We start from the raw sequence: 24029 nt of genomic DNA on the forward strand, positions 1-24029 counted from the left end.
GGGACCCGGGCTCGGGAGGCCGGGGGGAGCCGGGGCGGTGGCCGTGGAGAGCGTGGGGAAAGTTTTCGGTTTCCTCGCCCCCTCGGCGGCTGCCCGAAGTTTGCCCGGAGGAGCTGCCGGAGTGCCTCGGGGGGACGGGGTCGGGGTCTTGGGGGGACCGGGGCTGGGGGTGTCGCCTCCCCTGCCCCCTGCCTCTCCCCTGTGCCCCGGATCGATCCGGAGCTGCTTCCTCGGCGAGGTGTGTGGCGATCAGATGAAGCCCCCGGGCAGGTTTGTATTCACTGAAAAGCCTCTCTGTAGAGAGAAGTGCTTTTATTATTACTGTTATTATTGTTTCTCCCTTGGAAATAAGCTGGTAACACAGCCAGCGACCTGCATTTGGATATTGATGCTTAGCTGTGAAAACCTAACACCCAGAAACTTTGCAGCAGCGATTCGGCTGCCTCCGAGCATGCTGTGGGATGGATGGGTGCCCCTCGGGGGCCGGGGCGCTGTGGGGCCTTCGCCCCAGGTCAGCCCTCCAGGACAAGGCTGCTTTGTCTGGTATCTGCGGGGAATGGGATTTGGGGCCGGGAGCTGAGGCAGGAGCGGATGGAAGGGGTGAATCCTCCGGTGGCACCGTCGCTTCCCTGCCTGCTGGGCTCGTGGACGGGGTGGGATGGACCTGGGGCTGTAATGACAGGTCGGGTAATGCGTGACCATGTCCATCGCGCTGCGAACGGCCGGTCACTACGTGCTCGGATGTGCAAGGTCACGGGAAGCGATGAGTTACAGCTGCCCTGGTCCTCTTCAGAGTCTCAGCATATGTAATGTTACACCGCTTGAAACCATTTCATCCTCTGCAGGTCTGTCTCTGAAGGTACCGGGGACCCAAGCAGTGTGGTCCTTGCTCAGGGAAGTATTCCTATCCCATGTTTGCTACAGCCGATGCTAATTTTTCACTGACAGCAACGTTTAGTAAATTCATTTGACTGGACTTCTAAGCCAAAGCAACAGCAACAACCAATATCAATATGCCATTAACAACAACAAAAAAAAGAGCGACCCAGATGAGTCAATAGTCTTCAAAAAGAGAGAACATGAATCAGAGCCTTCTAGACGTGAGTCCGTTTTACAACCGGCACAGTAATACTGATGCCATTAGAAAACCATCCCGTTTTTCTGCTCTTAATTCAATCTGTCAGGTGTAAAATGTGCTTTATACATAGTTTCAAGTGCTTCCATGCTAAGCAGGTGGCTTTTCCGTGAGAAAGTGTATATGACAGGTAGTAGGTGCCCTATGGTAATGAGGGCATCATATTGGAAATTATTTCTAAAATACATCATTAGTGACCAGACAAATACGAATTGCATATTAATCATACCTTGCCAAGAAATATTGTTAGTTCCAGGAATTATGAAAATGCAAGAAAAACAGGTTACAGAAAGTCTCCACACCTGATGTGAATGAGATATATGAAGTCTTCTTTTCCTCTTTTTATTATGGCTTACATTTCTGTCCAGTACAGGAACCAGTAACATCTCAGCTCCTATACATTACGATTAATGTAATGTTGCCTCTTTCTGGGACCAGCTACGCACTGCTCAGTAACACAGCATAAACTTTTGAGCCCCCATCACAAAAAGCAGCCTAATCCTCTTGTCCAGTAGGTTGAATCTTGCAGACTTGCCCGGGGAGGGTTCGTGGAACCGCAGGGAGGTTGGGGGCATCCTGCCCCTTTCTCACCTCCCTGCTGTTGAGGGAGGGTGCTGTGTTTGCATCCCTGAGCCCTGAGGATGCACTGTGCTGCATCTGAAGTAGTTTCAGTGACGCAGCAACGAGTTGGCAGAGAAAATCTAATATAAAGCAGAAAAAAAAACCTTGGATAAAATGCAAAATCTCCTAAAGCCTTCTTTTACCTCTAAGCCTTTTTACAGCTTTTCAGAAATGATGGCAAATCTTACCACCTTGCTGGCACTACTATGGGTAATGATCATTCACTCTGAGATCTGTAAGAAAAACTTTTAGGGTCTAGCTGGGAGTGCTAAATGCCCATCGTACCTGTCCTTGCAGCCTGGGCTCCAGGAGCCCCCCGGACAACAGACCCAGTTTTGTTCTTTACATTCTCACTCATCAACACTGTGAGCAAATCAGATCTTCCAGGAGCATCACTCTGCTGTTGTGCATAATTATATTGTAGAAATAGCCAAATTATTATTATTATTTTTGCCACAGAGGAAATGTCTGTTAAAACATTGTTTGACTTGTTTGGAGGGAAAAAAAAAAAAAAAAACCACAAAAAAAACGCACAAAAAAAACCCCAAAAAACAGAAATAGAAAATAATTCTTAGCTGTCCAAGGTCTGCCATTAGAAATTCTTTCAAATGAAACATTTCTACAGAAATTACAGGTACTGCAGAAGAGAAACACTTATGTCTTGCTTTTAACACAGTCGGGACTACAATTTGCACTTAAAAAAAAAGGAGTTAAGCTAATATTTCTGTGGTTTTCCACATTCTTTAATAGTAAAACATTCTCCACCAAATCATGGCTCTCTGCCTGTATCAACCTAATATTGATCTGTCTGTGAGCTGGATGATGGAAGGAGTTACTAATTGGCATTTCAGAAGCACATAATTACTGTGTAATATAATATGTATGTTATCCCCTTTTACTCTACTCTTGCGTCTTTGCCTTCCTTTCACTTTTATTTATTCATTAGCTTTTAGATTGTAAACTATAAAAGGCAAGTGCAGATCTGCCATCAGCAAAAATTCTGCTGCAAGTTCTGGCAGCATCCAGGGACAGTATCAGGAATTTCCATGTTTCAGGTTATTGTAGCAGTGTTTTAACGCTCACTAATTGATGAATAGTGCTTTAGGAGTAGTTCTCTGATTCACACTTAGGTAGAAGAGCATATATTTGAAGGGGGGTTGTGATGTTCCCTGTGGACTTCACATTTTTACAGCAACTGGGACTTTCATGCCAAAGCTGCACCTCAGCTGCAAACATCTGCCTGCTCCTGCAGGTTGCTCTTCATGCACCTTCTCCTAAAGCCAGGGGGATAGGAATATGTAGCTGGCCGTGTTGATGAAGGCAGCCTGGTAATGCTTCTTAGGTTGAAACCTCAGGTAGTTTGATCTCTAAATGCCCACAGGATGTGCGCAAAACAAGCTTTGTGTGTGTGGGGGAATGGTTCAAATCTACCAGCTGTTTGGGAAGTAAATCCCTTAAAATGAGAGCAGTCTTTCTGAAATCCATTACATCAAAACCAAGTCACTAACAGATAATCTCAGCAAACATTCAATTATGAATTATCCAGGGTAATATATAACAAAGGGCACAAGGAATATTGTTGGGGCAGCAGATGATGGCAGCTTAATGATGTTAAAAAAAAAAAAAAAAGTGATACATTTAAAACTAAGAGGTTTGTAGGGTATTTTGATTAAGGCATCGGCTGACCAGAGCATCGCCGTGCTGCGTGTTGCCCACTGGTGCTGCAGCTCCGTGCAGCTGTCTCGAAATGCAGCCTTAGGAGAAATCAGCTCTGTCTTCATGTAGGTGCAAAGTGGTAACCTCACGCTCGTAGAGGACACCAGCAGTGATTGTCGCACTAAGCGGAGAGCCTGGCGTGCAGCAGGATAGAGGTGCTTTGGGTCTTCTTCCCTGAAAGCATTTTGGGCTCTTATGCATCCTCATCATTTGCTTTTCTTCCATTTTAGGGAACTGTTTTTGATCAAGTTCGGGTTGAGAGGAGTTGCGGGCATGTTTTATTTGTGTTTTATGGACCAAAAATACAGCCACGATGGAGAACAAGCTTTCTAGTGTAGTCAGGTATTGCAGGTCTCTCAACAGAAATGTAAAGGCTAACCACAGCCTCTAAATCTTCCCATTTCCACGTATTACCTTTCTGTTCCAGTCTCCCTGCCAACATCTGTACCACCGCAGCAGAACCGGTGCCTTTTCCTTCTAAAAACATCCCTTCCTGCATAAGAAGATGTGCAGTTACAAACAAAAAGCTGCAAGAATGAGAAAAAAATACTGGAATATTTATGTTTTCCCCTTCCCATCTATTACAACGCAATTGCTCCACGTCAAAGGGAACGTGAAGGTTTGTTTTATTTAGGTCACTTTTGACTGGGGCCAACTGGAAGAAAAACAGCTAATTAAAAAAGCAGGACGAGTTAAAAAACAAGGAAGTGGGGACAGATGAGGGGACGAAGCGCTATGTAGTCCCATGTGCGTGCTGTGAGCACACCGTGCTCGCACAGTGCATCCCAGGGGTGACGGCCCAGCGCTCCCTACCAGGGGGTGGTCGGGCTCTGTCCTCGCAGGGGAGCCTGGCTTCATGGCCAGCCGCAAACCTGCCACCGGGATACGTTTCTTGGCTGTTCCTTGCACGTACAAATTGTTAATGTGCCTCCAGAACTTCGCATTCTTAATTCTCTGCTCATTTCATAAAAGCTTAAAAGCAATTAGAAAAAAGCTGCTAGATAGTAGCATATGTTAAAGTGTATGTACAGATTCTGTGCTGCAGACTTTATGCACGTAATAAATAAAGCCACACACGCACCCCACTGTATTCTAATACGTTTGCAATTTATAACTTTTAACGATAATGCTGGGAATTTAGAAAAGGCACTCATTGTAAAACTAATATACACAAAAACACATGAACGTTATGATGAAGTATATTTAATAAGAGGTTAGTACTTTCCTGGGTTGTAATCATATAATTCTCCTACCCCAAATCATTACTTTAGGAAATAGGGCATTAAGTTTGATTCTCTCTGAAGCCACTTAAGATACGGGTCTGTGAGTGTTAGATAACACTTCCTGAAAGGACACCACATCACGGAAAATTTAATCTTTCTCATTCTGTAATCCAAAACTGTTCTACTAAAACATGCAAAAATAATTTTGCGCTTATCTTGTTCAGTATTTCATTCTTAAACTGAGCATGGAAAGATTTGCATGCTGTCCCCCAACTAAACATTGCTTTGGGATGTATTTAGGACCTTTCATTTCTAAAGATTTTCATTTCAGGTCCTCAGAGAGATTTATAAATGTTACATCATGCAACACCCAGGTTAGTGATTGTGCTGTGTTAATCATCTGACGGTTTTCTGGATCAATAACTTCGACTTCTCATGCGTGTTGACAACACCCAGCGCCACTGGCAGCGTGTGCCAGGAGGAAGGAGTCATCGGCCCTGCGAATTAACCTCTGTGACCCTCAAAATGGGGTACCTGGCAGTAGCAGGATGCCTCAAGGGCTTCTTGTTTCAGAGAAACACAATTAGGCATGCAGGTTCGTTACGCAGCGAGCGGAGCTCAGAGTGATTCACAGCAACCCCGGGCACCCGAGGAAAGGCCGCAGCGGGAGTCGGTGCTCTGCTCGATGAGGGACCCCGCGGTCCTCAGCCGTGAAGGTAATGCAGCGGCTGTGGGCGAGGGCAGGGTTTGCTCCATCTCGAAGTTAACCTGTGGAATAGTTTGAGTTTGTTGTGCTGTGAAACGCTCGCTTCTTGGTGCCGGCTGAGGAGAGGCAGGCAGGGCCGTGGGCTGGTGGGACCCGTGGGGCTGACCCCAGCTGGGCACCCCGAGGGGAGCGGGACGGAGCCGGAGGGCAGACGGGGTCTGAGTGCGGCTGGTGAAGGAGATGGGGCGGGGATATTGCAGCTGAGCTGCAGCTAAGGAGAGCTCCTGGAGATGCTGGCTGCTAGCTTCGATTGCGTTGCTAGATGTGGCCAGCCACACCAAAGTCGTCACAGAAAGTCTCAGCCTTAAAGAGAGAATAGGAGCCAGGAAACCTTTCTCCCAGCCTTTTATTTAGGCTACAAATTAGAAGAAAGTTTTCAAATCTCAGGTGATGAAGTTTTGGAAGTGTCGGGCAATTGGGGCAAGAAACCCCCAAAAAACCCCAAACCACAGGGTTCATCCTGGCTTTTTATTTAGGCTACAAATTTGAAGAAAGTTTTCAAATCTCAGAGGATGAAGTTTTGGAAGCGTCAGGCAATTGGGGCAAGAAACCTGAAAAAAACATAAACACAAGGTTGGTTGTGACTGGGCCCCTTGGTTTGTGTAACAGAAACAGTAACAAAAACAAGTTTGTTGGGAAAGTTACATCAATAGCTATGTAGTTTTTCCCCTTTGGGAAATGTTTTGCAAGGATATAAAAATTATTTTGTATTAAGTTGCTGAATTAAGTTGCTTGTGCAGTGGTGGTTTAGCACTGCGACAGGCAATGGCAGGGGCAGGAGTTAAATTCATAGTCTCTTCCAAATAATAAGTTGTTTAAAACTTATTCTGTAATGTTTTAGTTCATGTAGCTTATAAAAATGAGTATTCCAATAATAACAGTAAGCTCATTATTTCTTGTAAAACGAGAGCTACCAGTGTATGTGAAAGATATCAGACAGTAAACCAGTGACATTTCTGCTCGTAGTTTTCTACCAGTTCCTGTGTTAACACAATTGTGGAGAAGTCAAACTGAAAGCTGTTTGGTTAACGGGAGCGTGCAAGCTCCTGTGATTTACAGCAGCAGACTTTGGAGGTGCTTAATGGCTTGCTAAGTGTGGACAAATTGATGCTATTATATTAAAGGACAGCATTTAGGTTGTTTTATTTTCCCATAGCTTGAGAACTCAGTACCACATGCCAGCTCTTAGTATCAGATTCGCTTTGAAGCTTATGTCATTAAAGAAGATGAACTTGGTGTCGGGAGGCGCGGGGGAGCTGCACAGGCACCGGAGCTGTGCTCAGGGGCTGATCCCTCTGCCGTGGGGGAAACGACAGAGAGCGACCCGGCCCCTCGGCGTGTCCTGTGCTGGATTTGCTCATCGATGCAACACTCAGGGCATGAAGAAACTTCGTTTAAGTGCTGTTGGCGTATCAGCCTTATTTATGCTTCAGAACTTGTGGTTTCGGCAGTGTAAGGCGAGCGTCTACCCGTCAGGTTAGTTTTCCCTGGATGTTACAGATGAGCAGCAGGTTAACATTTCAAAATCAACTTTTTTTTCTTTTGTGAAAGCAATTGCATAGGCAGGAGAATCCCTAACTTCCCAATTAAGCTATACACCTAAAATAAATCTTTTTTTCCCCCCTTCCCTTTAGAGCACTAAGCACTCAGCTTGCAATCCACCCCTGTCTGCCAGCGCAGGATTAATGCCACAAACATTTCTCTTCATATTTGCTGCAGAGGTGACCTGCAGACACGAGCATCGTTTTAAAAACCAGCTTTTACACGTTGTTGTGTGCAATAACAGAGCTGAGCCCAGCCACTTTCAGCCTTTCTGTCTCACTGGCTCACCGAGGGAGTGGGCAGGGGGCCGGGGAGCACCCGCGGTTCCCTCCGTGCTCAGCCTCTTGTGAGCGCACAGACCTGGAGTGCCAGCACCTGAGCTGAGGCTGGTCCTGCTGAGCAGCGTGTAACTGCACGAGGAAGGTCTTTGGGCTTACATTAGCTTTTTGGGTAAATTTAGGGGAGGGCAGAGACGTTTTATTACTTTTTTCTTTAACCTGTTTGCCCGTTGGCAGTGTGAGTAAGTTTAGATGTGTGTTGAGATTGCGGTCACAGCTCCTGAGCTGGAGAGGAGTCAACCCGCAGAGCTTTTTGCTTTCCCATCACTCGCGTTTTACCCATACAAGCAAATCTGGCGTGTGCGAAGCTGAGCAGCAGAGCAGGCTGGTTGCTGAGCCTCCGTCCTGCGTAACCTTGCTCCTCCGTGAGGCTGGAAGGAAATTGCCGCGCATCATCCCCTTCTGGGACGTATTAGTTTCTGCTGCTTGGGAGGATCCTTTTTCTCCCTCCCCTGCTAATCCGAACCCATAAAAGCATCTGCAATGATTGACTGAAAGTTTTCCTGCTGTAATTTATACACATATCAATAATCACTTAGGTGACCTTTTGCGTGCAGAACGCAGCGGCTGATGGCTGGAGCTGAGAACGGGAGTTGGGGCAGACTCACCAGCTGCTCCCTCTGGGGCCAGCAGCGCTCAGCCAGGCACAGATTCCGCACAGGAACCCTGGGGCGACTGTATTTTTGGGGAAAAAGGAGCAAAACCAGAAAGGATGACAAGTGGCAGGAAAATACCGAGTCAGTTGTAACAAGAGGAGGAAGAAAAGTGAACGGCTCAGTTACTCTGTGACCTCAGGAGGCGTGCTTGCTGGGGGTGTGTTGTACGAATTGCCCTGTGTGAATTGTCTTCATAGTGTAGGTGTTGGACTCAGCTTGATTTTTGCTTTCAACCTGGAGATGACAGGACTGTGCCCATACAAGAAATATTTTCACTGATTTTTCAGACAAAGTCTCTGACTACTGGAAGTCATAATAACAAAGGATTTGTCTGTTTAAAGCCTGGATACAAGCTACTCAGGACTTGCTTTTCTGGTGATAAATTTTGAGCTGTGAATTCCCCGTGGCTGCCTTCAGTAAAACCTCGGTTTACATCCCCAAGTACATTTATTTGTATAGGTTTAGTCTGGAGTTTGAAAAATCTCAGCTTTTAAAATTCAACAGCTGTAATGTGTTTTCTGGGAACGTTGATGTCTCTGAAACTCGATTATGCAAATATTTGTGGAGGGCAAACAAAAGCTCAGTGAAAATAAATCCATAAAATAATTAAGGAAATATTGGTGTTTTTCTATTTTCACAGTATTTACTCCTCTCTAAGCATTTCCCAAACTCTCTGGATGCTTCTTTAGCCTCAGTGATTTACAGAAATCTCTGGTGACAGTAGGTGCATCCCAAGCGAGGTCACATTTGCTGAAGAAACCCATCGAGCAACTGAGGCCATTTTAAGATATAAGCTCTTTAGCAATGTTTTACAGCTCTGAATAACATTACCTGTGTTCATAGGTTTGGGCAGAGCGTTCGGAAGGAGTGTTCTGCGGCAGGCGGTGTGCTGAAGTAACGCTCCTGATGCTGCAGGACAGCTAGCCGATAGAAAATTTGGGTCACCCTGCTTGAGAAGATTTCTGTAATTAAAACTGCTTTTACGGAGCATATCTGCCTTTTTGTTTACATGGAATATTTGAAAAAGCTTTTAAATCTCATCTAATCCTTTCCCTCTGAAACATATTTTTTTTATCTTCTAACGTCAATTAAAACTTAGCATCAAATTCTGATAGAGGAAAAAATCATCACAGCAGGATTTTCAAAAACTCAGCTTCTCAGGTTGAGAAAGATTAATAAATTTTATTTTTTTCTGCATATGTCATCCACTAAGTACTCTGAATACAAATCCCTACAAAATAAAGCTGGCACAGGTTACATGCCATAGAAATAAAAAAAGATTGAGTTTGACTGAAAGCACATTTAAGTCTCAAGATTTTTATGTTTCATGTTTAAACTGTAATCAAAGAAAGTACCGTATACTCTCATTTGAAGAATGCTGCACACACTGCAGAAAAAATACATTGCAAGACTTTGGAAAAGTGCCTGCGACTGATACAGAGGGTTTTGGACAGAATTTTAGTTTTATGGTGTCGTATTTTTAAAAAAGCTAACAATTCTTGAGCATTGTTCTTGCTCAGCTCAATTATTTTTTGAAGAGCAGCGGACTGTGCTCATTATTTCCCACTATTTCTTTGTTGTCACTGTGGCAGAAGCAGACAGTGTGTATCTGAAACCTCCCAGATCAGTCTTTAATGATACGTAGATTTAGAGCAAAGGAGTGGAATTAGTAGCGTTACAGTTAACACAAATTTGTGTTTCTGTTTAATAACTGCTTGCAATAATGACTGGTGTGATCGTGCTTACACAATTTGCATTCAGATTTTAATATTTTAAAACGAAGTGTTGAATATCTATCAGTATAGCATCTGTAGAGCAGCAAGTGATAATGTGGTAGTTCTCTGGAATAGTTCTGTGAGTGTTAGACAAAGTCTCATCATGTCAAAGCTTAAATTATTGAGTAGCTACAATTCTGCTGGAGAAAAGTGCAGTGTAGATTAATAGACATAAAAGAAATCATGTTCTAGATGAAGTATCTGGGTAAATATATCATCTAAGTGGCTGATAAAGTAGCTAAATTGCTGTAAATAAACAATAAAACGCCTTAGAGGAAATGTCTCAGAAAAGTTGCATATTGGAACACTGAGAGATAAATGCAAACCGCAAATATATAAAGGGGAAGGGCAGGGTGGCTGTTTCTTTGGTGTAATGTGTAGGCCCTCTTGGCAACTTGTCTAATAAAGTTGCTGCTGAACAGTAATGAATATCCCCTCTGACGTGGAGTCATGCCCAGCATGTGGCAGGCAGTGCGCGAGATGGATACAAACTGCTTCTGCCACCAAAGACTACTTATAATGGAAATATCTCTGTGCTGTCATATGAAAATGTTCAGTAAAAGTAAAATGCTGAGACTTTAAACGTCATTAATCAATTATAAGCCCTCTTAATGCGTAATGGAGTGAGAAATCGGGGTCCCTAGGTATATTTGTTTTATGAGTGAGGCCAGTCCTGCAGGGTATTGACTCACTGTATACCACACAAGTAGCTTTCTTTTCCTTTATCATTGCTCCATTATTTGAGCTTCTAGGAAAATATCCAGGCTGGGACAGATCATCATCTGCCTCCAAGGCTGAAGATGTCAAATACGTGGTTTTAAGCCAGGAGGTGTTTGTGGAGGCATCAAAGTTCTTGTCTGCCAACCACTGGCTAAATGCCATTGTTAGCAGCTGGGAGTTTTCAAGACGTAACTAAAGTAGAGCCCTGTTGTAAACTGAAGTCTCATTTACTTCACAGAGTAGAAGAAAGGAGAAAATTAAAATTACTAGCAAAGGCAGCAAGGTTGTCAAAAATATTCCCTCCCATCTAACCAGAGGCAGCCTGGAAGGGCTGGAAGAATCTGCATGTCTTGTGGGATCGTGCCTTACTTTGTGCTAACTTTTTCTCTTTCTATTGTATTTTTCATCCTGCTTCCAGCTGAGGACTCTCATGTAGATCAAAAGGTAGTGGTAATGAGCAGAAACTTTCAAAAGAAAAGGGTAGGAAAAAGAGATAAAATACCGTAACTATTTTCTGTAAGGGGGCTTGCTTGAAAATATTACATTTCAGTTTCTTAGTGTTTTCTCAGTTTGATGTTTAAAAATATGCTATAAGTTTCCAGGAAAATGAAGGTAGTAAGAAGCACTGAAATCACACTAAGTAGTCCTCTAAATTCAGGACTATTTGATGTATTTTCTTCATTACGGTTATAGAGAACATAGATGGCAATGAAAGATGGGTAATAGACTGGTATTATGCTTTTTTTTTTAACAGACCTACTCCCCAAATCATTATTTAATCAAAACTTACTCTTTTCAGAAGTTTTCTTGTGTGTGGTGGTTTCCCAAGTAAGGTCTGTGATACTTAGAATTTTCCATAGGAGACAGTTTACATTTTCAAAAAACACCTTAAGAAATGGTCGACATGCCAACAGGACGAACAGTTAAAAATGATGAATTCCTTTTCAGAGTGGACATTGAGGCACAGAGGACATAAGTGTCTTGCGCAAGGCTGCAGAGGAGTTAGTGCTAAAGATGATGAGATTTTTGAGGAATCCTATCTCATTTCAATACAACAGAAATACAGCAGCAGAAATAGAAGAATATTCAGGAGGAAAAGTACCGACAGCAGTTTATAAAACCCTGAGAAAAAAGAAAATGAGAACGTGGAAACTGAGCAAAATGAAGTGTTGCCCTATTTCAACCCATCCTCACCCAACGAAAGACAACTCCCTGGTCAGCAGAAACTCAGCGGGTGTCTCACCTGAGTGGAGAGCATTTTATTCCTTAGCAGAATTGCTCGTTTGTACTAGTTATCAGTTCTGTGTGTATTAGCCAATAAATAATCACTTTGTCCTCCTACACTGTGCATGTCTTGCAGTTTTTCCTCACAGTAGAAGTTCCTGAACAAAGTGACCCAGGGAAGGAGAGTCGCACATCCTTGTATGATCAGTCTCAACCCCCCCGATCTTGTTCAGTTTAAAGACCAGTGACAAAGATCCCACTGATTTTTAAGAGGACGGAGTCCCTGGATAGGTGAGTTCTGAATTCTCACATTAAGACACGGTTATGCTATTAAAGGAAGGCATCTGAATCTAAGATGAATCACACCTGAACGAGGAAAAGCCCTTGGTGGGGAAAATACATCAAACCCCTTCCATAGTCATTGCTGCTAAATCTCCAGGTATCCTACGAGCTGCAGGTCAGCCTTCAGCTCTCAGGCACGGTGTAGAACAACGCTCTCATGTTTCTCCCTGTTCCCCTTACCTACAATACGGCCAGGCCTGTCCCTTTGCTGGTGGCACCGTGCCGTGGGGAAGAGTGGCTCATGGCCACAATTCGTCACGTTTGCGTGCTGCAGCGAGAGCAGCGATGGAATGGCAGCGTTTGGGTGTGGGAGAACCTGGAACAAACGCCTTTTGGGATCACATACTGTTCATTACTACTGTGTGGAAACTCGCTTGTAAATGTCCCGCTTTAAAATTGCCACTTTTTGTCTAATTTCCTATTTGACTTTATTCTTGGTCTTCATCAATAATCGTTCTGGCAATCCAAGAGATGTTGTAAATCAGACTCTTTCACTTTCTGTCCCTAGATACATTTTATGGATTTTTCAAAAACATTATCCCAGTGCCTAGTTTTGTTTGTGTTTGTTTAATACGAGCAAAAACATTACTGTAGCAGTTCTGTGCTCAAATCACTTTTTTTTTTTTTTTAAGAGTTTCAGTCAGGATTTGTGTTATTTACGTGATCTAAAATTGGAGGAAAATTGTGTATAAATTATACTAGTATGGATAATTTTTAATTATCTTTGCATTGCCAAAATAATGAACTGATGTAGCTATGATCGCCATTGCTGCGTGAAAAACAGTAGGAATAAAAAAAATAAGCAAGACATCTAATGAAAATCTTCCCTTACCAACCACATTTGATTGATTTGCTTGCCTTTCATTGACAAATGCCACAGAGTTGGAAAATCTGTCTGGCTAGGTCTCTGCTGAAGAGTTTGAGTTATGTTTCTTAATAACGTAGCTTTATATCTAGTGGCGACTTACAAAGATTTTGCACTTCTTTCCCTGAAGGCAGCATATGATCCAAGTTTCCTGATCAAATGAAAGGTGATGCCGTTGAGTGTAATCAACATGTGTCAAGCGATCTTATTAGGCAACTCGGTAATACAGCTTCCCGGAGCCTGGCTCTGGGGCTCACTGGGTACATCATTTCTCTGTGGAATCCTGAACATGCTGGAGGAATATATAGCATGTATAATGCATGCCGTAGTACACGCTGATGAAATATGGATGGAATCAAATGGTAAAATGGGAGTAATTGAAGTCTGCTGCAGATCCTGGGCGTAATTGATAAATACCTACTAATAACCAAAGCAATGACAGTTTTGCTATGCGTACATTCAGAAGAAGTTAATGTTTAAAGGGAGGCTCGAATACAGCTGGGTTTTGCGCAGGTTTCCATGGCGAGGCTGCACCCCAGCCGCCTTGCATTGCCTTTTTGCTGCACCGCAGCCTCATGAAGCCACGTTGGGAAGGGGAAGGTGCCACACAGCAGCCTTTCTGCGCTGTGCTGAACTCAGGGGTGGGAACACACAGACAGTCATACCGATTCGGCTGATATGTGGTGACCCCATCGGAACGGGATCACCTCTGACCGTGGGTTGGCACCCTTCGTTACCCAAGTTCAAAAGTGTTTTTGAAACGATGTGATTCCTCTGGTAGTGACTGCACTGAGGTCAAGCTTGGGTGGCCTCTACTATGGGAGAAAGACTTCAAGCACATTAAAGTAATACAAAATAATGTCTGACTTTATGTTTTAGCATGATGATAGACAGTTCCCACTGATTCCCTCCTCCTTAATCACATTTGAGTAGGTGGCTCTTGGACAATTAAGGCTAGTGGCCTGCCAATGATTATGTCAGTTTTAATGCCAGCTTATAAATTTTATTTAATTACTGTGAGATTCATTTCTGCTTTCTGATCCAGTAGCATTTGAGTAATTACTGACCTAACGTACATACAATACCACAGCAGTCATTTTGATGAATATTTTTGTTGGTTAGAAGATCAGATACCTTTGCTCTACCTATATTTGACATGGAAATAGAGGACCAGCCCAGGCAGGGGAAGATCTTGCTTCCGTAGATGTGATCTGGTGGGGCAACTGTGTCCAAGGATTTTTCTTGCCCAGCTGGAAAAGGCTGGCATGAAGGCTGGGGTAGTGATGAGGTAGGACTGGAGGTGCAGCCACAAAGTCTGGGAAGGAACCACTGGACCCAAACGCCATGTTAAGTACTGCAAAACTGGAAATTTGCTGAAGCCTTCGTAAAACAGATGTTTATATTAAATCTCCCCATATGTGTGAGAATTGAGAAGTTACTAGTTTTGATGAGTTGTTTTGTTCCAAAGAAATTCCTGAGGGAACAAAATGAAGATTTTGCCTTTTTTTTGTATTAATACTTCAGTTAAATATTTATAAACAGAAGCTTCTCTGCTTTACTTTGAAGCCAGACTGTTTCTTAGATATGTATTAGTGTCCAAATCTGTCACTGTAACATCCTAAATCCCTTAATTAGGTTTGCCAGTTCATAAGCAAAAAAAAGTTTCTACATCAGATGTTTATTTGAGACACAGAAGACGTTTCCTTGATGTTTAGGGTTATTCAAATTTTCTGCAATGCAAATTTTAGACACAGTCTTAAAGAAGGCTAAATTAGCTTGAAAAACAGAGGTCATATCAAAACTGGTGTAGAGCTGTGGCTTGCCGTTTGGGGCTGTTTGTTGTTGCTAAATAAATCTTCAGAAGTGAAATCTCCTTCAGCTCAAGAGCTCATACAGCAGAAATTGCTGAAATTCTGGTGGCTGAAATTCTCTCATGGCAATAGACTTCCTTCCTTTCTTTCTCCTTTATTTATTTTTAATTCAGGTGTTACAGAATAAAATTCCCTATGAATTAACAATATAAAAATATACTTAATTGATAGACACTGCTACATTTTTCAGAAGGAGCTGTAGCATTTTATAGCAAGATCTTTGCAGATGGAAAGGCTTATCAGATTCAGGGTTGTTGGCTGGGGTGTGAAGCAGCTTAGCTACTGCGATGAAAGAGTCAGAGTCAGCATGTGGCTTGACTTCCTTCTCTGACAGGGCATATGTCAAAAATATATAGAAAGAGAAAAAAATGATGCAAACTTTTACACTGTGTTCGAGGATGTACTATTCCACTGGGCCCAACAATGCTTGTTGTTCCAAGGAGCAGTATTTGAAAGATAAAACGTTGGGTTGGCTCATCTCGGGGGCCCTCAAGTCAAAAGAGTAAGCAGGATTTCCTTACTTGTCTACGTTCAGAGATATTTGAAGGGTAGGAAGGTCAGGATAGATTTTTATGAAAAATATTTTCTGAGTACTTATGTGTTTTACATCGAAGCTTACCTTTAGAGCAGTAAGTTTTTTACTTTCATCTAAAATGGAAATGGGCCTTTAAGTAGAAGCAATCACGCTTTGCACAACAATGTACTGTTGTATTTTACAAGCTTTTTGTGTTGAACTGAGGTCAAATTTCACATGCTGCAAATGAAGGTAAGATTCAGCTTGCGGAGAAAAGTTGATGATCAGGAACAGCTGATTTTGGTAACCAAGCGAAGACTTCAGAAAACACATCATAATGGTTCATTTTAGCATGGTTCCAGCTCACATTGGAGAATAATGTGACCAGTTATTGGGGGAAAAAAACACCAGTGAGGAATAATTTGGCAAAGAAGTTGTGTTTAGTGTACAGTCACATACATAGGAATTAAATGTGACAGAATTTCTCTTGCATCTGAACTCTTCATGTGATCCAGCTGAAAGATGTGATATTGCCTCCTTTGATACAGCCTTCAGGCTGATATAAGCTCGAGGAAGACTGACGAACATTTGCTCCAGTAGCAATCCCATGTGTACTTCTCCCTGCTAAGATTCAGAATAACGTGACTCCAAAAACTTAGGCTTATCTTTTGACCTGAAGGAAGCATCAAATGGGATTGTAAGTGTAGATGTGCAAAGAAAATCAGAGGTGATAAAAACAGCATTTGTTTTGAGCACAGATTATTCTAATAATAGTTTAAGGTAAGAGTTGTCTGTAAACCTTTTTGAAGTTTTGAAGACTTAGAGATTAAAATGCTATAAATGCTACACTTTTGGCTCTAAAATGAATAAGAAATCTGAAAGCTGGTTGTGTAACTCCAACATGACAACCTGTTCCCCCAGCTTAAAGCCTTGGGGCATGTGGAGACATTTTAAAAATAAACATGTATTCATTCTCTTTCCATTCCCCTCATTTGTTACAGTTTGTAGGATTAAACAGGTGAGCAGCAGAAGGCTTACAAGGCTTTCCAGAAGAGGACCAGAAAGTGTTGTAGTCAAAAACCCCTTTGAAAAATGCCAAGTATCTTTTACAGAAAATACAGTCTTATTAAAGATTATTTTACCAAAAATGGTGATAAAACACTTAATGTGCCACCTAATCTGCAAAGCAAAGTAGCTAGTTTTGACATCAAAGGATCAAAATAAATTCATAATACCAGAAAATTGTGCTTTACGAGGTGCTAAAAGTCTGCAGTTTCCTTCCACTGTCTGAGATGGTCAGAAGTTTCTGAATCCGTCTTCTAAAACTCTTGTTACTGCCTCACAGCAGTGCTCATAAATACAGTCGCCTCATGGGAGCTTCTGTGAGGGTCTTTCTTGGAAGTAAGTCTGATGTTTTCTTTAAATTCATTCCACGGCAGCCCTGAAGATATCTTTGGTTAGTTTTTCATTGGAAACCGGAGACTTAAAAACCTAGAAGCACCATATTAGAATCATAGATTCTAAGGCTTTTGCAGTCCTCTGATGACAATGGTACAGCTTTCAGTGAGTATTTAACATCAGTATTGGATGTTTTTTTCCTTTCAGCTGGCTTCTCAGGATGACCGGAGTAGGTTTATGAGAGGAACAGGTGCTGGGGCTCCTTCCAGCTGTGCCAGCTCCAGCCAAGCCACTGCGTTGTGCTGCATAGCAAATAAAGTTTTAAAATTTGAGAAACTGAGCACCTGTGCGTTGAGATGGAGTGTATTCTGTAGTGTGTCCTGTAAGTTGGTTTGGGAAAAGAACGGGTCACCTCTGAGCCTAGCACTGCGTCTGTATATGCAGTAAAATACAGGTAGCTGGAATATTTCATCAGAAGCAGCAACACATTTCAACAGCAACAGGATTTGTACAGAAGCATGTAATACAGGCCTGGCTGTAATGGACATGTTTTTGGGCAGTCCTGAGTCCAGGGAGGCAAAATTGATGGCACATTTCTGAAGCTGATTAATCATGACATATGCGTAATCTTTAATAAGCTGTTAATCAGAAAGATGCCTGCCTTTACAGCCTCAGCAGATACTTCAGAGCTGTGCTCTGGAATATCTGCTTATGCCTGAGTAGCATAGACAGGCAAACAGGAGGAGCTGGAGGCAGACAGAAACTGCGGGCACAAAAATCCCAACACTTGAATAAATGCAAAGAATGCATTAGCTTTCCATGAGGAATTCGTGCTAGAATTAGCATCCAGGTCACCAAACAGTTTTTTGTCCCAGGGTGGTCTCCTTCTGTCTTCACCACCCCCGTGCTGCTCTGTGGAAGGATGTCATTAGTGATTACAACTTTTACATCTTTAATTACTGAGATACTTTGATTCAGTCTGATATGAAATGAACTTAAGGCTCTGTGGATTCTTACTCCAGCTCTTTTTTAAAGCAGGGTTTCGTAACAGAGCCTGAAATGTAGTTCACTGTGAACCTTGTCGAAGTTGGCAACTGTCAGTGAGTTTGGGCCCAGTTTCGCCCAAGGCAATTTATGATTTTCTGGGAAATCACATGAAAATTTGAGGTTTTGGAGGAGTTTCCTATTAGTTATTCACTTCATGTGAGAAGGGAAAGCCCAAGATATAAAATTTTTCAGGTTACTGTTATTTTTTAGCCTAAGTCAGGAATTGCTTCTGTCCATAAAGGCCCTCCTAAATACACAGTCTGTATCTGCATGCTAAACAGCACGAAACAGCAACGAAAATACACACAGAGAGGAAAATGACTGTAAGTGGATTCATGGAGAGGCCAAAAATATTGCTGATGTACATGCACTATTTTCTCCTCTCTTCTCCAGTCCAAAGCCTTCACCGAGCCTGCCTGTCTCTCTACTCGGGTTTAAGCAGTACCGATGTTTTTTATATATAAATACCTATGTAATACAACAGCGTTATATTGACAGCTGTCTAATTTAAACAGGACTCACTTCTTAGTGTGCTTTATTTGTAGCAATGCATGTATGCAATGTTCAAGTTAGATCTAGGACTCCATGGAAACTGGCACTGCACATAAAAACGGGAAAGAAATAGTCCCTGACCCTGAAGAACCTGCCATCATAGACGGGAGGGGTAGGACATGGGTATCCGGTGTCATTTGGGATAGCCTGGGGTATCTGAAGTATCCCTTTGGTTGGCATGTAGCACAGTACCGACAGGAAACCCATGTCCTTCTGGGTCATCAGCTGGAGGTCAACCATGAAACCCTGAAGCATATGAAATGACCCAACAGACACGTTTAAGCACCAGGTTTCCTCCAGGGATGTCCTGTACATGCAGAGAGAGGTGTTAGTGAGAAAGCAGATCTCACAAAGCCATATCATTATCTTACAGGTTTAGGGAACACTGTGTCCTTCAAACGTACCTTGTAGATGTTTACAGAGAGCTGTCTGGCCAGGGAGACAGCACTAATTTATGTGCAGAGTTGTAATGCATATAAGCAAAAAGATTTTCCTAAACACAGTTAAATGGCATTATCATGTAGGACAACTAATGCAAAATAACAATCTGATTATCTTCCTTTTGTCTTGTGGCATTCAGTATTGATCTGACACAAAAGCAGGAGCCAGATAAAGAGCAGCAGTGAGTGAAGTGACGAGTATAACTCATCCTCGTAGTTAAGCATTTCAAGAAAGAAGTGCTTATCTGGAGTCAGAACTGCAACTGTCTCTAAATTGCTTAAAGAAATGCCCTTGGTATAACTCTTAGAAGCGTGTATTTAATTTTGTTTAAAATATGGATGCTTAGCTTTGAAATGCAAAGAACATGACATAGCATAAAAGCAATTATAGAAGGACACAAAGACACCCAGATATTCTTTATTTTGCTGTGCTCAGCAATGATATTATACCTTATACCCATACTGTACCTGCCAGGCAAATGGAGAAATGGTGATGGATGGGCTTGCTGCAAAATGTCACAAAAGAAATGTATAAATTACTAAGGGTATCTCAGTACTTTCCTTTGAAGGTTTTTCCTTTAGGAGGGAACTCTAGGCTTCTTAAGGTACTTGAGAAGAGTGAGAAATCAAAATTATGCATGGAGTGAAGGTCTAACCACAGCTAGCTAATGGAATATATTAGAAAGCAAGGATTTTCCTTGAACTCTTGCCGTCCCTTTAGAGCTTGGGTGAAGAACCATTCAGCTGCCACCCAGAGACCTGAGTCTTCCAAGGACCAGAGAGACCACTGCTTTTTCTCAGCAGAGGAGTTTTGAGGAGGAAACACCTACAGCTTCATTTTGCAGGGGCTGAAATCCTATTTTGTAAATGATGCTCCACGCTGGGTGTGCTTCATGACATGAAGACTGTTCCCTGTCACCATTCCCTGTGGGGCAGTGGGGCTCTCTCCCTCTTGAGCCCCACACTGCTCCTTGAACTGGTCTGTGGCTTTGGGCTCTTTGTCATTTTCTTACCTTCTGCATGCTCCCAGGATGGCCAAAGTCAAAGCCAGAAGACACGTGGTCCTACACAGAATACATCCAGGGTATCCTTCCATAATTGTGTATCACCAGAAACTGCTGTTTCATGATAACTAACCTGGATTATCAGTGTACAACATGGTCACTCTCTGCATCAGTACCAAACTGAAATTATTTGCACAACACTCTCTGAAAACTAGAACCTAAGGAAACTGGCTGGCACTGCACCTTTTTGTTACTGTCAGCACCAGCAGCAGAAAAAGCAAGAGAGCATGAAAAATGTGGTCTGTGAACCTCCTGCGGGGAGACGGAGTGGGAAAAGAGGTGCCAGACCTCAGGCATAGATAAGGTAATTCTGCAAGGGTCAACTGACAGCCTGGCACTACAATGTGTTATAAATCAGTCCTGCACAGAAGTTAGCTACTGTTTTCAGCTGCTTCTGGTGAAAGCAACACGTACACCTTACCTTACCATCTGCAAATACTTAATAATAACCTTTTTCTGCAGAAGTTGACATTTTCATTGCTTTCATGCTACCATGGAGGAACAATATGGTACAATATATCTTTCCATTTTTACTCTTTTACTTTGCTCTGATATTATACTAGAGTCTGCTGGGAAAGGAAATATAAATCTCTGTGCTCTACTATGTAGTTAAATAGAATTTTTGATATGTAAATTGAAAAGCTAGATGGAACTGTAAGTTCATTAGCGAGGTTAAAAGTTGTTTTCACAAAACATTTAATAGACTCTAACCACTAATGTTATCACTGGATTGCACTCGCTACATATATCAGTGAAATTTAGGGAGGCTGAATAGGAGTAAAGTGCCTTGGGTTGACAAGAGCAGCACTGCACTGGAGAGAGGATGCAGTTCATAAACAACGTCTGCCTACACAGCAGAGGAGAAGAGAACCTCAGTATTGTCAACCAAAGTCACCAGAAGCCTTTGAGGAAAGATGTCAGGTTTCCCCAGCAGGGTGGCTGCTTGCTGTGTGCTACAAGACCTTTCCCATACAGCCATTTCTGTTCCTGGGAGGGATGGATCAGCACGAACGGTGCTGGGAGGTAGATCTCCCGCCTCTCTGATCTGTGCCAAATATTTCTGTATTCCAAGAAGGGATGCGTAAAACATCCCAACTTGAATTCTCTGCAGTCTTCATTATTATATCTCTCTGATTCACCTTTTCGAAGCCAAATATTCACATTGTTCTGAATTGTCTTTTTTGTAGTGTCACAAACTTCCTGCTTGGAGGCTCCTCCAGTACCATCTCCTGTAGATAGCAGACTTTCACTTTTTGTCTAATGACTTTTGTGTTGAGTCTGGTTAATTCAGTCAGGCTGCTGCACAGAGGTCCTTGGGATTAGAAATACTCAGTTTGGGCTGCACTGACAGCAGTGCAGAGAGACCCCCGTGTTCCTGCTGCTCTGACTGGGTATTGGTCAGCTGAAATTTGTAGTCTGCTTTAGCCCACGTGCTTCACTCATCCAGCGTCTCATTTCTGCTCCTGCAGTGTTAGTGCAGGTGGATGTGTGCAGTGACAAAGTGGGTGTTCCAGAACAGGCTGTTAACTGACAGATGAAAATAGTAGCTGTACTTTGTTTCAGCTAAAATGAAACCGTTCAACATCCCTGGACCAAGATGCTTAATTTTATCTTAGTTGTTCAGTAATCCATGCCCTCACGCAATAACGCACCATGAAAGCTTTAATTTTGATGCCACCAGCCAGACTTCTGTCCTAAGGGCTGGGTTCCTAGGCCATGCTACAAAGAAAAAGAAAAAGAAAAAGAGACAGAGACAGAGAAAGAGAGGTTTAAAATATTTCTAGAAGACTGCTATCCTATGAAACTTCAAAGGATTATAAATCATATCAGTAGCTACTGAAATCTTTAGTCACAAGTATTTTGTGCAGAAAATGTCAGAAAAACATCACAGAATGTGCTAACTGTGACTTTCTCTTACTGCATGATCCTGAGTGTACGTGCAAGTGTTAAAAATGAGTATTTTACCCCCAAAATTGGCAGCAGAACAGCTAGCATTTTCTGCAGGGAATATACATTTCTTTTGATGTGGAATGCGTTAGCAAGAAGGGATAATCAGAAAATATCATTTACTCACTCAGAATCGTACCATATATAATTCTTTTATAAATAATTTTCTTCTTATATGACTAGTTTCACACATTTTGTTGGCATTACCTGTTGCTGGACTGGGATATGCTGGCAGCTGTAATTTCAGGTCTTTACCATTTGTTCTGACACCCTCGTTTCGTTATTATTAAATCTTGCCTGATTGTTTCAAAAATTCTCCGGCGTGGTTTATTCCCATATTCACACTATTCCTGGTTTTGCACAGTTTATTAAAACCTCATATAACATTACATGTTAAATCACAAAGCATGCATGGTTTTCCTAACAACAGTGCCAGTCGTTTGGACACAGATCCCTTGTCTAGCAGGCATGTGACCACACCAGGGACATAAAAGCCTGAGATTGTTGCACTTGAAGAAGAACATGCAAAAGGCATTTGGGCAAAACACTTGGCAGAGAGCACAGCCCATTGTACAGGTGAGCACTCCATAAAAACTCTCTCTAGATGTAAGCTGAGATACTAAAGAAACACTCAAGAAAAATGTGAATTATTTATTTCCCCATGTCATCCTTTAAAGGCACTTTAAGATCACTCCAAAACACTCCTGTCAGCACACAGTAACCTCAGAAACAGGAGGAGATGAAAGACATACTACTTGGGAGAGGCTCTGGAGAGTGGAAGTTCAGATAACTATTGCCTAAATGGGCCGGCACTGTTTTTCTCGTGTTCTTTAGACACTGTGATAGGATTGAGACATTTATTTTAATTTGCAAATAGCTTTGCTTCAAAATCCTCAGGCCCTAGTGATCACCATATGACGCTGCTCAGCTTACATCCGTGCAGAGATCTTGTTGGGCCTCAAAGCAGGGCTCAGCTCTGCTGTTAGCCCCAAATCTTTCTTCTTGCTTGGATAAGCTGAGTGAGAATGGGTTTCTGTGCCCCAAGGGACCTGAAAGAGCGTGGATCATTGCCCAGTTTCTTCCAAGAGAGACAGGACAGGCAGTGTAACAGGCCCTGAAATGACAGATGTAATTTCCCTACCTAGCACAGAGCCGTGGCACAGGCAGCCCCCATTCCCTCCTGCCATTTTCGGTTTGTCCTTACAGAGTAACTTAAAACAGTTCTCTGAAAAATGTGAAAACAAACTTTGCTCCCTTCCAGGTATGCTGGGACCATGCACTGTTCCCTCTGGACCTGGCAATCAGGCTTGAAAGGTAATTAAGCACCATATGAGAGGCGATCCCTGAGAGTCATCCTTGCAGTTTGTTGTTTAGGCGGTCAAGATTTGTGGCAGCATTTATTGGCATATGTATAGGGTCCCTTACCTTGCTTCGGTGCTACCGAGGCGTGAGGGTGTACTCAGGTCTTGTCACGGAGCTGTCTTCATGCCTTCTTCATTCCTTTTCATCTGCTTCGTACAAACATTTATTTTCTTCCTTAAAAAGATAAAAGGAGTAGATCAGACAATTTATTCCTAGCGTATAAACAGTGTCTGTCACTTTAAATAAACGGGAAATGAAGAGGATGAAATTCTCTGATAGTAAGTTGGGTGGAAACGTTTACTGCTTATGTGTGAAATTCTGAAATTCTCATTTGAAATGAGGCATTGACCTTAAGATTGTGTTTTTAAATTGGCTTTTCCATACTGCAGAGACAGTGCAAAACGATTATTTGCACAGAGTTTCAAAAATCCTAAATGTGATTTACACTCTGTTGAAAATCAGTGGGATATTTTTAAAGTACTGCTGTACTTCTGAAATCCCACCAGGGATGTGGGCTTCCAAGGATGCCAAAGCACTCATTCAGGTACTTCGATCTGTGATATCGTTTTGAGATGAACATCTCGCTCGCTATATGGGAGAGGAAATTTAGTCTCTTAGTCAGCTTTTTGATATCTGGCAGGAGGTGCTGGTGATCCAGCATTTGTTGGTGAAAGACGCATGCCTAACCACACCTGTTTTTGACAATCCCGGCTGCAGATCAGATGGCATGAATGAGGCTGCTGGTTACACGTCTGGCTGGCTGGTGTTCGAGCGGGGTCAGTGGATGTCGTGCCTTTCCTGCCGGAGCATGGTTTGATGTTAGCTGATACGGCCAAGGTCGCAGGAGAGAATACTGCAAAATTTGGACAGTTTTGTATGTCGATCGAAGCCATCTTTTTCCTTAAGTGCCG

General features: G+C 42.6%; 1 protein-coding gene and 1 long non-coding RNA gene across 3 annotated transcripts in view; both read left to right on the forward strand.

Annotated features, from left to right (window-relative positions):
- The window catches only part of DPP10 (dipeptidyl peptidase like 10), a 486012-nt gene that overhangs the window by 1171 nt on the left and 460812 nt on the right, over positions 1-24029 (forward strand). The gene's annotated exons all lie outside the window — the stretch shown is intronic.
- Positions 2-11833, forward strand: LOC310901718. 2 transcript variants are annotated; one of them, XR_014586072.1, is made up of 3 exons: positions 2-1100; positions 3703-4091; positions 5027-7859. It is a non-coding gene; the product is annotated as an uncharacterized lncRNA (long non-coding RNA). The 2 variants fall into 2 exon arrangements; XR_014586071.1 differs by lacking the exons at positions 3703-4091; positions 5027-7859 and adding an exon at positions 11441-11833.

This window comes from Anser anser (genome assembly GCF_964211835.1).
Source record: "Anser anser genome assembly, chromosome: 6".
Taxonomy (NCBI): domain Eukaryota; kingdom Metazoa; phylum Chordata; class Aves; order Anseriformes; family Anatidae; genus Anser; species Anser anser.